Raw genomic sequence first — 17,670 nt, forward strand, 5'->3', positions numbered from 1 at the left:
GGTCTCGAACTCCTGACCTCAGATGATCTGCCCGCCTCAGCCTCCCAAAGTGCTGGGATTACAGACGTGAACCACCGCGCCTGGCCTCCACAGCTTCTTGAGTCACCACCCTACTGCTCGCCACTTTGAATGTTCCTAAATACTCGTTCCCACAGAGACAGCCTCAGTGGACGTCACGTGCCCAGCTCCTCGTATCCCCGTGTCATTGCTGGGTTATAGACTTCCCTGACACCACTTTCCTGATGGTGTGGACCACAACAGGTCCTGCAGTGGAAAGAAAGACCCATGGCTCCGTGATCTCTGAACCTCAGTGTCCGTGAGGCCACGAGAACAACGCCCTGGGGAGCCACAGACTGCAGGGGCTGAGTGTCAGTGTGCCGGGCCCACTGCCTGGAGGCAGAGCCTCCACCAGGACCCTGGCTCCGACTGGAGGCACTGCCTCCACCTACTGCATGCCAGAGCTGGGCAAGGCCCAGGCGCACGTTGGCAGCCTTGGTCCTGCCTCGGGGGGCTCTCAGTCTGTAGGGGCCATGCAGAGCAAGCTGTCCACCACCTGTTTGTGTCAGTGCTGGGCTGGAGGCCCGAGCTGGGGACTGAGTGGGGCGGCTGCCAATTGGGGCCTAGAGTGACTTCCGTAGGAGCAAAACCCAGGCGTTTGAGGGGGTGGGCGTGACACCTGTCCTTGCACTCCCAGCCTTCCCACATCCTGGTGCTCGAGTGCCACAAGCCAGGCCCCGATGGCCCCAGCGGTGACCCAACCCAAGCCCTTGTCCCTCCCAGTCCCGTGCTCTGTCCCTGCCCTCCAGCACTGGAAAACATCTCCGATTCTGGCAGGCACCGCATTGTGCAGCTCCTCGGGCAAGCTCGGCACAGGTGCCAACTGTGATTCCACTCTTCCCGCTTCCATCTCTGTAGCCTGGCACCTGCAGAGGCCCCCACTAGAGCCATGCCAACGAGGGGGCTGTGGCTGCGTGTGTGCTGCCCGCGTGCGGGCCCACGTGCCCGTCTGCCAGTGCGCGCACGGAGCCACGAGGGAAATTTCCAGCACAAAGACCGTATGCCTGAGAGAGAGGGGGAATTGCTCAGCAAACTTCAGAAGCGATCAAAATGTCCTTTCCATAAAGTCCCAGCTTAAAAAATGTTAGCAGGTGCATGTACAATAGCGAGTCAGTTGGGATGGATTACTATGGAATACCATTTCCGCTCATTACAGATTATGAATTCAAGGCATAGTTTTCTGTAAATTGTCATTCTTGTCTGGTAAGGAAAGCTAATTTTTCCCTCATATGGAAAAAAAAAAAAAAAAAAAAAAATCCGCCATTCTGCTGGGCCACCGCTCCTTGAAACTGCACCTGCTGGAGCCTGGCATCACTTGGGGCTGCCTGGACGGGCTGGGGCTGATCCTCCTGGGATGATTTCTGGCGTGAGCAGAGAGGACTTTGGAGAAGTAAGAAAGGCCCCCGATCATGGGTGCTGGGCATTTTCTGGAAGAAGGATGAAGAGGGTGAGTTTTGTGTGGTGGAGATGAGGCGTGGGTGGCCAGGAGGGGAGGGAATTCATTGGCAAGACATTAGAGGCCATGCCCATTATTCATTCATTCCTTCCTTCACTCCCTCATTCATTCATTCCACAAGTGTTTGTTGAGCGGACACTGTATAGGATCCTCTTCCACAGACTGGGGTCATAGCAGTGCTAAGGTCTTCTCTTTCTCTCTCTTTCTCTCTTTCTTTGGTCTCGCTCTTTCACCCAGGCTGGAGTGCACTGACACCATCATAGCTCACTGCAGCCTCAAACTCCTGGGCTCAAGCGATCCTCTTGCTTCAGCCTTTTGAGTAGCTGGGACTATAGGTGCTCCTCACCATACCGAGCTTTTTTCTTTTCTTTTTTTTTTTTTTTTTTGAGATGGAGTCTCTCTCTGTCGCCCAGGCGGGAGTGCAATAGCACGATCTTGGCTTACTGCAACCTCTGCCTCCTGGGTTCAAGCGATTCTCCTGCCTCAGCCTCCTGAGTAGCTGAGATTACAGGCACCCACCACCACATCTGGATAATTTTTGTATTTTCACTAGAGATGGGGTTTCACCATGTTGGCTAGGCTGGTCTCAAACTCCTGACCTCAGGTGATCTGCCCACCTTGGCCTCCCAAAGTGCTGGGATTATGGGCATGACCCACTATGCCCGGCCCAGGTCTTCCCTTCCAGTGGGGAAAAGCAGGTAATAAAGGGAGAGGTCGTTGTTGCTGCAAAGGGAAAGGAAGGGCTGGTCTGGGGGAGGTGACTTTGGGGCTGAGCCTGGAGGAGGAAGAGGGGCCAGCAGCCCTCGTGCACTGCAAGTTTTGGGCAGAGCAAGCCAGGCTTGTCCTACAATGAGAGAAAAGGCCAGAGAGGCTGGAGCTGAGGGCAGAGGGGAGAGTGGAGAGGCCAGGCTGGGGCTGAGGCACACACACCCAAGATGCACGAGAAGCCGGTGGCTGGTTCTGAGCAACGAGAGATGGGGTTGGCTTCTGTTGGCAGCTCCCCCAGGCTGCTGGGTGGAGAACAACAGGAGGAGGTGCTGCGATGGGAGAAGACCCCCAAGCTGGGAGAACAAGAGGGGTGCTGCTGCGGCCCCCACTGCAGAGTTCTGAGATTCGTGGTGGTTCATACCTCCACCCACACCCTCCACCCTGCGCCTTGCAGAAGCGGCCGCCTCTGGTCCTTGACATCTGCCCCCGGGGTAGCCTCAGGGGAGTGTGGTGGTTGAGTGCCAGCTGCCACTTCTTCTCCTAATTGTACTAAGGAAGGGCAGCCCCTCCAGAGGTGTTGGAATTTCTCTGTCTAGTATGATAGCAGCAGACTTTTCTTTTTCTTTCTTTCTTTCTTTTTTTTTTTTTTTTTGAGACAGAATCTCGCTTTGTTGCCCAGGCTGGAGTGTAGTGGCGTGATCTCGGCTCATTGCAATCTCCGCCTCCTGGATTCAAGCGATTCTCCTGCCTCAGTCTCCTGAGTAGCTGGGATTACAGATGCACGCCACCACGCCCGGCTAATTTTTGTATTTTTATTAGAGATGGGGTTTCACCATGTTGGTCAGGCTGGTCTCGAGCTCCTGACCTCTGGTGATCCACCCATCTCGGCCTCCCAAAGTGCTGGGATTACAGGCATGAGCCACCACTCCCAGCTCTTTTTTTTTTCTTTTTTTTTTTGAGAGGGAGTCTCACTCTGTCGCCCAGGCTCAGCTCACTGCAACCTCCACCTCCTAAATTCAAGTGATTCTCCTGCCTCAGCTTCCTGAGTAGGTGGAATTACAGGCCTGAGCCACCACGCCTGGCTAATTTTCTGTATGTTTAGTAGAGAAGGGATTTCACCACGTTGGCCAGGGTGGTCTGGAACTCCTGACCTCAGGCAATCCGCCTGCCTCAGCCTCCCAAAGTGCTGGGATTACAGGCGTGAGCCACTGTGCCCGGCCACAGCAGACTCTTTAAGACAGGGGAAGCTGGAACTTATTCTGATATGAGACCCATGTTCCTCAAGACCCATTCAGAGACAAACAAGAGAAACTTGAATCAACCAGCTCAAGTGCAACCAAAATAACATTAGGAAGTGATTGGCTCTTGCTATCAGCAAGTCCAGGGACTTCAGGCTTGGCTGGATCCAGGGGCTTAAATAATATTGACAGGTCCTTTCTTGGTCTCTGTCCTCCTCTGCTTTGGCTTCATTCTCTGGCAGGTGGTCCCTGAGTGGTGGTAGAGATGCCATCAGCCACTGCAGACTTAACTTCCTGCCAGCTAAGGAGAGTCCTTCGCTCCAATGGGATCCTCTGTGGAAGTGGAGGAGGTAAAGCAGGCCCAGGGGAGCTGCTTTGACTGGGACTGGGGGAAGTCCTCCTGCTCACTGGCTTCTCCTCCTTGGACTCACCAGTTGGCCCCTGAAAAACGCAGTGGAAACCTGGAGCTCACCCCTGCAGTCCCTATGTCCCCCACTGCAGCATTCTAGCTGCCTGTTCTAGCACCCACAGTGACCCCGCAGAGCTTTCTCTGCTGCGATGAGGGCCTGGGCCAGGGCAGACCCACTGCACTTGCGGCATCCAGGGATGCCCTGCCTGGAGTGGTCTTAGAAGCAAGACACACTCCTGCCTCACCAGGGACCGGGATTCCTCCAAGGCCCACACACCCCCATAGCAGAGGGGTTCACTTCATGCACCTCCGCATAAAGCACACACCCAGAGCTTCCATCCCACTTCCACCCTGAGATCCAAGAAACCACGGTGCTCTATCAAGCAAAACCAGCTCACTCCTCAAGTATGGAGGCTCTGGGAACAGACGGCCGGAGTTGCTAGCTGTGTGACACTGGACACATTTCTTAACCTCTCTATGCCTCAATATCCTTGGTCGTGCAGTGGGAGACAAAATACCAGGGCTCTTGTGGGGACTAACTGAGGAATGTGGAGGGCATCCTGACATGTAGCAGATGCTCTTGACACGTTAATCACGATCATCCTGGGCACAGCTGATCCTGAAGTCATGCCAGTCTGGGTTTTGGTGCAGGTGACAGGAACTAACTCCAGCCATCCCAAACAAAAAGGGCTTCCCATTGGAAAGAGCCCACAGGAATCTTCTCAGGAATTCCCAGGGCCTATGGTCAGCCCTCGTCTCAACAAGGGGCTCACACTAAAATACGTTCCAGCTTTCCCTTTGCAAGGGCTGGACTGGCACGGGGCTGAGCTGCAGAGTGAGGACCTCTGAGATCTGCCCTGGAGCTGACTCGGCCAACTTGGGGGTGGGGGTTTGGGGCTGCTCCTGATGCTTCTGAGACAGGCACACCTTGCAGCCATGGGGTCCTCAGCCTCTCTGTTCTCTGTTCCGCTTCCACTCCAGGAGGAAGTGGCTGGAGCCGTGCTCTGGGTCACATGGACATTAGTGATGCCCTCGCTGTAGGTGCCCGAGGTGCTGAGTCCAGGGCCTTCCAGTGCCAGCTTCAAGCGATGGCCCTGCCACATGCCTCTGTGTGAGCTCATGCAGGTCACTTTCCTCTCTGAGCCTCAAGAGTTATGATAAACCAGAGAAACCCAACCTCCCAGGAGAGGTTCCCTTCCTCCTAGCATCTCTGGCTTAAAACCTGCAGCCCTGGAAGCAGGCATCGGATTGGCTGGGCCCTGCTCTCACCCCCGCCATGTGGTAGACCAGGCAGTGGCAGAGTCAGGTTGGAGCCCACCCTGGTCTTTGTCGTGTGAAAGGGCAGTGAGAGGGAGGCAAGGGGGCTCACCCTCCTGCCAAGACTCTACCCATCAGGAAATTCCCCAAAAAGGATGCCTCTCCAGATGGAGGCGGGGGCTGGAGACCCAACACCACACATGTGCAGTCTGGGCTGTTTGATTTTAAAGTCCTTTTTTAAATTTTTCTTTTGAGACAGAGTCTCACTCTGTCACCCAGGCTGGAGAGCAGTGGTGCATTTCATGGCTCACTGCAGCCTCCACCTCTGAGGTTCAAGTGATTCTCCAGCCTCAGCCTCTCGAGTAGCTGGGATTACAGGTGCACACCACCACACCTGGTTAAATTTTGTATTTTTATGAGAGCCAGGGTTTCACCCTGTTGGCCAGGCTAGTCTCGAACTCCTGACCTCAGGTGATCCACCCACCTCAGCCTCCCAAAGTGCTGGGATTACAGGCGTGACCCACCGCGCCCAGCCTAAAAGTCAGTTTTTCATCACTTTTTCATCCACTGATGTCAGCTTAGGCTGACATCAGTGTGGTGAGGTGCAGAGGGTGTGGGCCAGGGGCTTTAGGGCTTGGGTCTTCCAGGGGGTGGCCAGGGGTTCTTGCTTTGGCCCTTCCCACGAAACGTGTCAGTTGGGCCCAGCCTTCAGGGCAGTAGGATTGTCTGAAATTCTAGTGTTCATCAGGGTTAACGCTGTCTATCCTGTTTGTTTATTTTTGAGACGGAGTCTCACTCTGTCGCCCAGGCTGGAGTGAAGCGGCACGATCTTGGCTCATTGCAACCTCTGCCTCCTGGGTTCAAGTGATTCTCCTGCCTCAGCCTCCCAAGCAGGTGAGATTATAGGCGCCCACCACCATACCCAGCTAATTTTTGTATTTTTACTGGAGGCAAGATTTCACCATGTTGGCCAGGCTGGTCTCGAACTCCTGACCTTAGGTGATCTGCCTGCCTCGGCCTCCCAAAGTGCTGGGATTACAGGCATAAGCCACCACACCCAGCCTATTTATTTATTTGTTTAGAGACAGGGTCTCACTCTATGGCCCAGGCTAGAGTACAGTGGCACGATCATAGCTCACTATAGCCTCAGACTCCTGGGCTCAAGCAATGCTCCACCTTGGCCTCGCAATGTGCTGGGATTACAGGCGTGAGCCACCATGCCCAGCCATACCAGGTGTTCTGGTCACGTCCCTGCCCCACCACTGAGCTTCAGGTTCCTTGGCCCTGGACAGAGGCCCACTGAATAAGAAGAGAGGGACAAGGCCAGCAGCAGGCCTGCCACCAAGGAGCCGGACAGTGCCCACCTTTCTCCTGGAATGTTAGACCCAGGGGAGATGGTGCTGAGGCGGGTTTCTTCCCCTAACTGCCTTCTCCTTTCCATCTGCAAAATGGGAATAAGACACCTGTCATCAGCCATTGTGATGCCACCGGGATCTCACAGCATGGCTCTGAGAGTCATTGAAAAGGGCACCAAGCTCAGCAAATGTGTTATTACTATTATTATTGACCAAAAAATACTTGACAAATGATTGCAGAGTCTGCCAGAGTGGAGTCTGCCTGCCCGGGGAGAGATTTTAGGGCTGCTTTAAGAGTCTTTTGGAAGCACAAACCCCAGCAGAGGGAGCTGGCTCCGTGGAAGCCTTCAGGAGCAGAGAGGCCCGGGGCTGGGAAGTCTTTGATTACCTTACATCTGTTTTTATGGAAACTTCTGGGACCAGCCGAGGGGAAACGGAACTGTAAACAGCACAGCCGGCATGGCCTCCCCACCAGATTGTTAATGGGGAATCGCCCACGTGGCTCCCCTAGCTGGCAAGGCTTTGGCCCCTGGTCTGCAGCAGGAGTGATTAAACGATATGAGCACGCAGAGAGCAAACCCAGCCACAGAAGACGAATCAGGGTTTTATGCCCCTCGGTTCTGCGCAGTAAAAGAAAATACCCCTGTTAAGTGCGAATTAATTGGCTCCTGTAATTGGCGCGTGGCGCTGCCTCTGGCCTCTTTGTGGGCTAGGGGTGGGGGGATCGGAGGCCTGTCCATTGGGCTGCAGAGTCCCCATGGGCTGCAGGGCCTGGGAGCAGGGCCCCTGCTGATGATGAATTGCTTCCTGTTGCTCTGGGAGGTGCCTGCTTGGAGGAGTGCTTGCTCCTGAGCATGCAGCAGGCTTGCAGAGCTGGTTGCTGGCTCTCAACTTCTCACCTGTCAGCTGGGGGTGGTCACCCTTGTTCCATTTGTATCTTGTTGCTGCTGGAGGCTGGATCCCAGTGAAGCACTGTGGGGTGTACACACACACACACACACAAATTCAGCTCAGACAGGAGGTGCCATGTCTTCCCAGTCCAGTGTTGATATCCTGGTCAGGCCACTACACACAGTTGTGCACGTTGTGCACTGCACAAGAGCATCTGGCCATAACCCATTCTGTGCTCCATTTACCATGCTGTGTACCTTTTGGGGACTGTAGCAGGCCAGAAGGGCATCTTTTCCTGAGGTCACCTTGCCAGCTGGCAGGGACACAGTTCTGGTGTTCTGAACCCCAGAGCATGCTCCCCACACAGCAGCCACACTGTTACACCCCCTACCCAAAAGCACCGCAGGGCCTGTGTCTGCACCATTCCTTCTCACTGTGTTGCTCCTCTCTGTGCATGCAGGTGGTGCCCATTCTTCAAAGCCCATGCAAATGCCACCTCCCCAAGCCCTTCCTCTTGAGGCTGCAGTGAACTCCTAAGCTCGGGCTGGGACCTCCACCGTCCTTCTGGAAACAGCACTCCCCACACATATGGATGCTTGGAGAAGCCGCCCCTCCCTCACTCCAGCCACATGGGTCAGGCAGAGGCCATGATCATTTAAACTGTCTCACCCTGCCCCTGAGACAGTCACTTGGTCCCAGAGGGCACCCGATGGAACAAGAGACTTGACTTTTTTTTGTTTGAGAAATAAGGGTATGAATGCCTCTGGGGACCTTGCTTCCTTCCCATTCCGGGAGGCCAGCCTTGGACAATTGAGGACTTGCAAAGGTGAGGCAGTCCTAGTCCCTCAGGCTGGTCCCTTCTGCAAGACCCTGTCATTAGACACATACCTGAGTTAAGCATCACCGTCTCAGTGAGCAGGGCTTATCTGAGGATGGGAACTGCCTGAGGGTCCAGAGACAGGATGCGTCAGAAGATGTGAAAGAGGGTGACCATAGAATCCCAGCGCCCCCTCCAACCCAGGCAGCCCACGGCAACCCCCAGCTTTCCCTCCTGCCCCGTGGATGTGCACAGCACGGCACCCATTGGAAACAGCACACCCCTGCAAGGGCCAGGCTGGAGCTGGGCCTGTGGGGCAGGGGCTGGCTGGGCTGCAGGCTCAGGGCCGGGGAGATCTGCCCTCAAGCTGTCTGAGCTCTGTGGTGCTACAGGGGGTGCCTCTGAGGCTTCTGACGCTTCTCAGAGCCACAGGAAGATGGGATGATATCCACCCTCTCCCTGATCTGCGTGTGGGGCTGCCCTGTGACACCCATCCGCCCCATGGGAGCTGAATGGAATGCACTGTTGGAAATTATAGGCTGTGTGATACTTGAAAAGTGTCCAGTAGTATCTACAACGTAGCAGATGTCTCCACGGGCTTCTCCGTGCAGTCTAGGCAGCATAGCAAGAGGTCATCAGCCTCTGTGTTCACTGATTCATTTCCTGGAGGGAGCAGCTGGAGCCATGCTCTGGGTCACATGGACCTTGGGGATGCCCTCGGTGTAGGTGCCCGAGGTGCTGAGCCCAGGGCCCTCCAGTGCCAGGTTCAAGCGATGGCCCTGCCACATGCCTCTGCATGAGCTCATGCAGGTCACTTTCCTCTCTGAGCCCCAAGGTCCCCATGACAATGGTGCAAAAGAGCTGATATGGGAGAGTGCCAGCCCCCAGCACGTACCTGTCCCTTCTTCAGGTGTGTGAAGCCATTCTCGCAGCTTTCGGGCCATTCATGGCCAGACAAGCCCTCTTCCAACAAAGTGCCCCGAGTGCAGGGAGGTGGAGGCCCGAGTGACTGGGCAGGTGGCCCCTCCTGGGTGAAGCCAGCTGCCCTGACACCGGGCACCCACCCTTTTTCTCAGAGCCACAGGAAGATGGGGGTGATGTCCACCCTCTCCCTGATCTGCGTGTGGAGCTGCCCTGTGACACTCATCCGCCCCATGGGAACTGAATGGAGTGCACTGTTGGAAATTACAGGCTGTGTGATACTTGAAAAGTATCCAATAGTATCTACAATGTAGCAGATGTCTCCATGGCCTCACACAGGAGTAGTGCAGCAGGAGTGCAAGGTGTACTTAACAAGCCTGCCTGGGCACGGTGGCCCATGCCTGTTATGCCAGCACTTTGGGAGGCCAAGGTAGGAGGATCACTTGAGCCCAAGAGTTTGAGACCAGTTTGAGCAGCATAGCAAGATCCTATCTCTTAAAAAATGTAATAATAATAAACAGCAGGCTCGGCACAGTGACTCACTCCTGTAATCTCAGCACTTTAGGAGGCTGGGGCGGGTGGATCACTTGAGGCCAGGAGTTCGAGACCAGCCTGGCCAACATGGCAAAACCCCGTCTGCTAAAAATACAAAAATTAGCAGGCATGGTGGTGCGCACCTGTAATCCCAGCTCCTTGGGAGGCTGAGGCAGGAGAATCGCTTGAACCCGGGAGGTGGAGGTTGCAGTGAGCCGAGATCATGCCACTGCCCTCCAGCCTGGGTGACAGAGTGAGACTATGTCTCAATAATAATAATAATAATAATAATAATAATAATAATAATAAACAGCAGAGTGTCTGCCCCAAGCCTGTCCCTGTGTGGCACCCTGAACAGAGAGGCGAACTCCTGTGAGAGGCAGCAGAGCCACCTGCTGAGCCAGGTCATGTGGCCGTCGTCTCTCTGAGTGTGTGGCTTTGAGACACTTGCTGGAATCCCTGGCCTGAGAACTGCTTAGACCACTGGATGCAAAGATGGTCTCCTCCAGAGGAAAGAAGAGAAAGGCTTCAGCCCGTGCCTGTGATAGTGGCATGAGGCACACGGTAAATTCTAGATGCAGTCCCTGGATTATTTTCCTGTGGTCACCATAACAAATTGTCACAGACGTGGTGGCTTTAAAACAGCAGATATTTGTTCTCCCATGCTTCCGGAGGCTGAGCCCGAAATCAAGGTGCCGGCAGGGCCATGCTCCCTCTGGAGGCTCCAGGGAGGAATCCCTCCTTGCCTTCTCCAGCTTCTGGTGGCTCCGGGGATCCCTGGCCTTCCTCTGCTGTGGCTATGTCATTCCACCTTCTGCCTCTGTCTTCACAAGGCCTTCTTCCCTGTTTGCGTGTCTCTGTGTCTCCATCCAAATTCTCCTCTCCGGCCGGGCGCAGTGGCTCACGCCTGTAATCCCAGCACTTTGGGAGGCCGAGGTGGGTGGATCACGAGGTCAGGAGATCGAGACCATCCTGGCTAACACAGTGAAACCCCATCTCTACTAAAAATACAAAAAAAAAAAAAATTAGCCGGGCGAGGTGGCGGGCGCCTGTAGTCCCAGCTACTTGGGAGGCTGAGGCAGGAGAATGGCGTGAACTCCAGGGGGCGGAGCCTGCAGTGAGCCGAGATCGCGCCATTGCATCTCCAGCCTGGGTGACAGCGAGACTCTGTCTCAAAAAAAAAAACCAAAAAAACAAATTCTCCTCTCCATAGGAGTTGATCCAACTATAATTCCCCTCAATCCAATCCACTGGTCATTGGATTTAGAAACCACCCTAATCAAGTATGACCCCACTGCACCTTCATTACATCTGCAAAGACGCTATTTCCAAATAAGGCCACAGTCACAGTACTGGGGGTCAGGACTTCCATATATCTTTCTAGGGGACACACTTCAACCCACAAGTCTCATCCCGGAGGCCTTCCATGGGGTCCAGGCAGGAGGCAGGGCGTGCCTCAATCTTAATTGAGTGAAGCTATGACTGCCATAGAAACCCAAGTGAGCAGAATCCACTAAAATGGAAAATTGGCCAGGCACAGGGGATCACGCATTGTAATCGCTGCAACTTGGGAGGCCAAGGAGGGAGGACCACTTGAGCCCAAGAGTCTGAGACCAACCTGGTCAACATAGTGAGACCCCATCCCTACAAAAACTAAAACTAAAAATAATAAGCCAGGCATGGTGATATGCACCTGTACTCCCAGCTACTCAAGAGGCTGAGGTGGGAGAATTGCTTGAGCCCAGGAGTTTGAGACCAACCTGGACAACATAGTGAGAACTTGTCTCTACAAAAAATAAAAATAAAAATAAATTAGCTAGGCATGGTGGCATATACCTGTAGTCACAGCCACTTGGGAGGCTGAGGCAGGAGGATGGCTTGAGCCCAGGAGGTTGAGGTTGCAGTGAGCTATGATCACACGACTGCACTCCAGCCTGGGCAACAGAGCAAGACCCTGTTTCAAAAAAAAAAAAACCAAAAAGTGATACAAACCATTATTGACTATAACCATATCACTAGTGCTTTTTGAAAAGCAGTCATACAATCTTGTGCCCGCGGTGATGGTACTAACTGGGTGTTTGTTTTAATCTAAATAGCCATGTCCACTATGGAGCCACTTCTTCAGCGAAATGCGTGCAGGAAGTATGGTCATGAACTGCACTCTTGGTATGACCAACCCTGCAGGATAACAAATCACGGTCGATTACTTGAAGGGATCTTAGCTTGGTTTCTATTTGACAAATGATGGCATATTTGATACATTGATTAAGCTGTGACAAGGGAATTGATCCAACTGTAAATAATCAGGAATATGGACTGCGGCCGGGGATGGTGGCTCACACCTGTAATCTCAACACTTTGGGAGGCTGAGGCGGGTGGATCACCTGAGGTCGGGAGTTTGAGACCAGCCTGACCAACATGGAGAAACCCTGTCTCCACCAAAAATACAAAATTAGCCGGGCGTGGTGGCGCATGCCTATAATCCTAGCTACTCAGGATGCTGAGGCAGGAGAATCACTTGAACCCTGGAGGGGGAGGTTGCGGTAAGCCGAGGTCGTGCTGTTGCACTCCAGGTTAAAATAGGGCGGGGCATGGGTGTGGAGGGTATGTGTAAGGGTCAGTGGGAGTCTGGGGTCAGTGTGTGGGGGGGTGTGTATATGAGGTCAGTGTTGGGGCTGGTGTGTGTGTCCATGGGGGTTGCGTAGACTAAACAGCAGAAGCTGGAGGCTGGAGGTCCAGCATCAGGGCGCCAGCAGGTTCCCTTTCCCCCGAGGCCACTGTCCTAGGCTCCAGCCACCATCTGCTCACCTTGTCCTCACATGGCCTGCTCTCTGCGTGCACAGCCCTGGTGCCTGTGTGTGTCCAAATTTCGCCTTCTTAGGCCGGGCATGGTGGCTCATTCCTGTAATCCCAGTACTTTGGGAGGCCAAGGCGGGCGGGTCACTTGAGGTCAGCTCGAGATCAGCCTGGTCAACATGGGGAAACCCCGTCTCTACTAAAAACATAAAAATCAGCCAAGTGTGGTGGTGCAAGGCCATAATCCCAGCACTTTGGGAGGCTGAGGCGGGCAGATCACCTGAGGTCAGGAGTTCGAGACAAGCCTGGCCAACATGGCAAAACTCCATCTCTACTAAAATTACAAAAAAAAAATTAGCCGGGGGTGGTGGCACACGCCTGTATCCCAGCTATTCAGGAGGCTGAGGCAGGAGAATCGCTCGAACCTGGGATGCGGAGGTTACAGTGAGCTGATATCACACCACTGCACTCCTGCCTGGGTGACAGAGTGAGACTCCGTCTCAAAAATAAATAAATAAATAAATAAAGCAGATTATTTGCAGCCTTGACTCGGTTTGAGCTCCTGGGGGAAGAATTTGAATCCAGAGAAGTCAAGGGGATTTTTGGTGGGGAGTGAAACAGGGTGTGAAGCAGGCCCCGCCTTGTCTCAGAGATGGTTGGTGTAGAGCACAGGGGCCTGGGATTCTGGATTTGCCCCACGGAGCTCACGAGTGTACCCTGGGGGGTGTTAATATTGATATATCCTTCCCCACACCCAGGAGGAAACTGAGGCTGGAGAGGGAGGTGGCTGGCTTGAGGGTGCACAGGGAGTTGGTGGCAGAGGTGGGACCCAGCACAACACCTGGCTCACCCACCAGCCACCCCGCTCCTTAGGAATGGCCGTGTAAGTGGTGTGGTCAAGGCCACTTTGGGGCCCTGATCACAGACTTTCTGTTGTGTTTTCAGAGCAGTAGCCCCATGTTCTGTCAAAGAGGCCCAGAGAAGATTGGTGGGGGTGAGGAGTGGGGCCAGACCTCTCTGGGCCAAGTGGAGCCCCGAGGGCTTGGACACTTCTGGAGACTGGGGGTGAAGTGGGCTTCGTGGGTCCAGCTGGAGGAGGCCGCAGGATGGCCCTGAAGAGGCGGCGCTGGGATCACTGTCACCCTGACACTTTCCAGCTGGGTTCCTGCTCAGGGAGGCCCTTGCACGAAGGTGTCTGAGTTTCTGGTGTCCTGGGGAATTGGAATAACAGAGCAGGGAGAGGAAGGGAGATTTTCCCAAGCCTGGGAGAGCTCAGGATGCTCCTCGGGATTGTCCTCTCCCTCAGGGCACCTCAGCCACTGGCCTTTCAGGCCATTCCCAGCTGAGCACTTCCTGACTCCAGGCCTTTGCACATGCTGTTCCCCACTTGGAACTCCCTTCCTCCAGATGTGTACATGACTGCTCTCTTCTCCATGTGCAGGGGCGTCACTCTCCACTAAGCCTTTCTCTCCCCTCCCTGTGCATCACGTCACTTGTTTTGCTGTCTTCATAGGACCCATTGGCCTCCCCACACCTGGAAGTTCAGCTCCCTAGATTCAGGGATCCAGACTATTTCGTTCACTGCTCTCTCCCCAGTGCCTAGAACAGCACCTGCGCATCGTAGGGACTCAGGAATTATGTGTCCAGTGAGTGTGACACGGGTGGTGGATGGATGGGCGGCATCGGCCTTGGGCAGTGAAAGGGCCCACTGGGTTGGGTGTGGCCAAGTGCAGAAGCATGCAGGGTCTCTGGCTGGAAACTGGTGGAAAGGAGGGCCCGGCTGCTGCTCAGAGGCTGTCCTTGGCCCCAGGCATTTTCCCAGAGCATCAGGGCCTGGGATTTTGTCACTCACTCACCAGAGGACCTCAGGAAAGGTTCATCTGGGCCCAGGACCCGATTCTATCATTTATGAATTATAATCCCCAGGCTGCCCTCCCCATAGGGTGGGGGAGGCTCAAAGAAGATCCAGTTAGTCTGGGCGTGGTGGCTCACGCCTGTAATTCCAGCACTTTGGAGGCTGAGGCGGGAGTTCAAGACCAGCCTGGGCAACATAGTGAAACCTCATCTTTACAAAAAAAGACATAGCCCGGTATGGTGGTGCACACCTGTAGTCCCAGCTACTTGGGAAGCTGAGAAAGGATGATCCCTTGGCCCAGGAGAGTGAGGCTGCATTGAGCTATGATCACACCACTGCATTCCAGCCTGGGCAACAGAGCAAGACCCTGTCTCAAAAACATAAATAAATAAATATAAAATAAAAAAAAAAGGTCTGGTATCTGACTGTGACTGCACCAGGTGGCTCAGAGAGCTCCCACCTGGAGACGCAGGTTCCCAAGGAAGCAAGGACAAGCCTGCTCGTGGTGGAATTGTGCACAACCAACAACTGGAAACACCCCTAAGGGTTGAAGTCCCAGTGTGGTCCTTGCTTGTCCTTGGGATCAGCCAGCTGTCACCGCTGCCAGCCCCTTCAGCACCTGTGTGGATCTCGGAAAGTCATCCCCTCTGGGCAGGTGAATTATGGCCAAGGGGTGTCCCACTGCTGGCTGACACAGCCATGTCTGGTGAGTAAGTGAGGCCACGTCAGCCCCCATCCCTGCTGCCTCCTTGCTTTAGGACATGAGGGTATTAGTAGAATGTAATGGGCAAAGAAAGAGCTCCAGTGAGCGCCTTGGGGAAAAAGGCAAGAAAAGGAAGAACATGTGTGATTCAGTACCATGTATGGGGGCGCCAAAGCCCCAGACGACAGTAAAATGTGTGTGGCTGTAAATGTATTATGTATCTATGCGTCTATCCATCAGTCATCTGTCTATCCATCTCTCTAAATAATCTCTATTTATAATCTATCTATCATCTCTCTTATTTATCAATCAGCTATCCACCTATCCATCTCTCTCTACCTGTAATCTATCATATCCAGCATCTACCTCTATCAATTATCTATTATCTATCTATCTATCTATCTATCTATCTATCTATCTATCTATCATCTATCTATCTATCATCTGTGTAAAATTTAGGATACAAGTCTTGTAGTGACCCCAGCTACCCGGGCTGGGCAACAGTGATTACTCAAACTGGGTGATAGTAGTCGTCTCTTGGAGAGGGGTCAAAGGGGGCTTCCCCCTTACTGCAGTGTCTTTGTTACAAGGAGGTCCAGGTGTCACCAGGGTGCACAGGCAATGCTGAAGCATGCTGGCCTTCCCTGGTCCTGGGTCTTGGTGCCTGCTGGAATCAGAAGAGGGAGCATGCATCTGTGCTGTGAGCATCGCATAGTACCACAAATGTCACCAGGTCTCAGTTAATTGGAGAATTCTGTCCAGGCCTGCGAAGATGGAGGTGCAGGCCAGGCGCGATGGCTCACACCTGTAATCCCAGCACTTTGGGAGGCCTAGGCGGGTGGATAATCTGAGGTCAGGAGTTCAAGACCAGCCTGGCCAACATGGTGAAATCCCATCTCTACTAAAAATACAAAAAATTAGCTGGGCATCCCAGCTACGTGGGAGGCTGAGGCAGGAGAATTGCTTGAACCCGGGAGGCAGCAGAGAGCAGAGGTTGCAGTGAGCCAAGATTGCACCACTGCACTCCAGACTGGGCAACAAGAGTGAAACTTTGTCTCAAAAAAAGAAGAAAGAAGAAGGAGAAGGAGAAGGAGAAGGAGAAACCATGGGCTGTAGGCGATTTTATGGAGTTGGTTTGGAAGCTGTAACAAATTTGCTGGTAATGATGCTTTGGTGAAAGAGGCTGTTTTAAAAAAATACTCAGCACAGTTGCTAAAAGTCACATTCATTAGGGAAAGGTGAAAACCTAATCTGCTGCCAGTGTCTGTGAGAGCAGTCACAGAGACTCCAGGGAGTGTCACGTCGGGGAGGAGGGGCCCTCCGGGCGGGTGTGTGAGGACAGCAGTGACTAACATGAGCCCTGGGGCTCCCACCCCTTCCAACCCGTCTGCTGCCCTGAAGATGTGGGGCAGGGCCAAGTCTACAGTGGTCCACTCTGACCCTCTCTCCTTCCTTCTATCCTTGGTGATTTTACCAAAACAACAGCACACAAATGTATTCTTCCAGAAAGTAAAGTAAAGACATTACCCAAGGGATTAAGTTCTCTTTGACCAGCATCACCCAGTCCCCTCCATAGAGGTAGCCTCTGTCATCAACTGGACTTGTTTTCTTCCAGATATTGTCCTGCATTTGGAGCAAGGTTTCTCAGCCTTGGCACGGTTAGCATTTGGGGCTGGACTTCTCTTTTTTTTTTTTTTTTTTTTTTTTTTTTAGGGAGACTGAGTTTCGCTCTTGTCACCCAGGCTGGAGTGCAATGGCGCGATCTCGGCTCACTGCAACCTCCGCCTCCCGGGTTCAAGCAATTCTCCTGCCTCAACCTCCTGAGTAGCTGAGATTACAGGCACCCGCCATCACACCTGGCTAATTTTTGAATTATTAGTAGAGATGGGGTTTCACCATATTGGCCAGGCTGGTCTCAAACCCCTGACCTCAGGTGATCCCCCTGCCTCGGCCTCCCAAAGTGCTGGGATTACACGTGTGAGCCACCGCTCCTGGCCATGGGGCTGGACTTCTCTGTGTCGTGGGGGCCATCCCATGCATTACAGGATGTTCAGCCACAGCCCTGGTTTCTTACCCACTAGGCACACAACTAGCACCCCCTGCCTGGGTGTGACAATAAAAAATGTCTCCAGACATTGTCGCATGTCCCCTGGGGTGCAGAATTGCTCTTGGTTGTGAGCCACTGCCCATGTGATTGGAGTATGACTTTGTGGGGTGGCTTTCCTAAAAAACAAAAATAAGGTGTTGGAACGTGCATGGCATTCTGTTCCAGCCCAACAGTTATGTTGTACAGATAGGTGTGCCGCATTCTTCTTCATTGCCACGTACTACTTCCTTGCATGGATATCTCACTTTTTTTAGAGACAGGATCTCTGTCACCCAGGCTGGGGTGCACTAGCATGATCATAGCTCACTGCAGCCTCAAACCCCTGGGCTCAAGCAATCCTCCCACTTCAGTTCCCAAGTAGCTAGGACTACAGGTGTGTGCCACCGCGCCCAGCTAATATTGTTTATTTTTTGTGGAGATGGGGCCTCACTCTATTGCCTAGGCTGATCTCAAACTCTTGGGCTCAAGCAATCCTCCTGCCTCCCAAGGTGCTGGGATGACAGGCATGGGCCACCATGCCCGGCTTTAATCAAGACTTTACGAAGGCTAGGGTGGTGGCTCACGCC

The sequence above is a fragment of the Nomascus leucogenys genome, chromosome 10, assembly GCF_006542625.1.
Source record: "Nomascus leucogenys isolate Asia chromosome 10, Asia_NLE_v1, whole genome shotgun sequence".
NCBI classification, from domain to species: Eukaryota; Metazoa; Chordata; class Mammalia; order Primates; family Hylobatidae; genus Nomascus; species Nomascus leucogenys.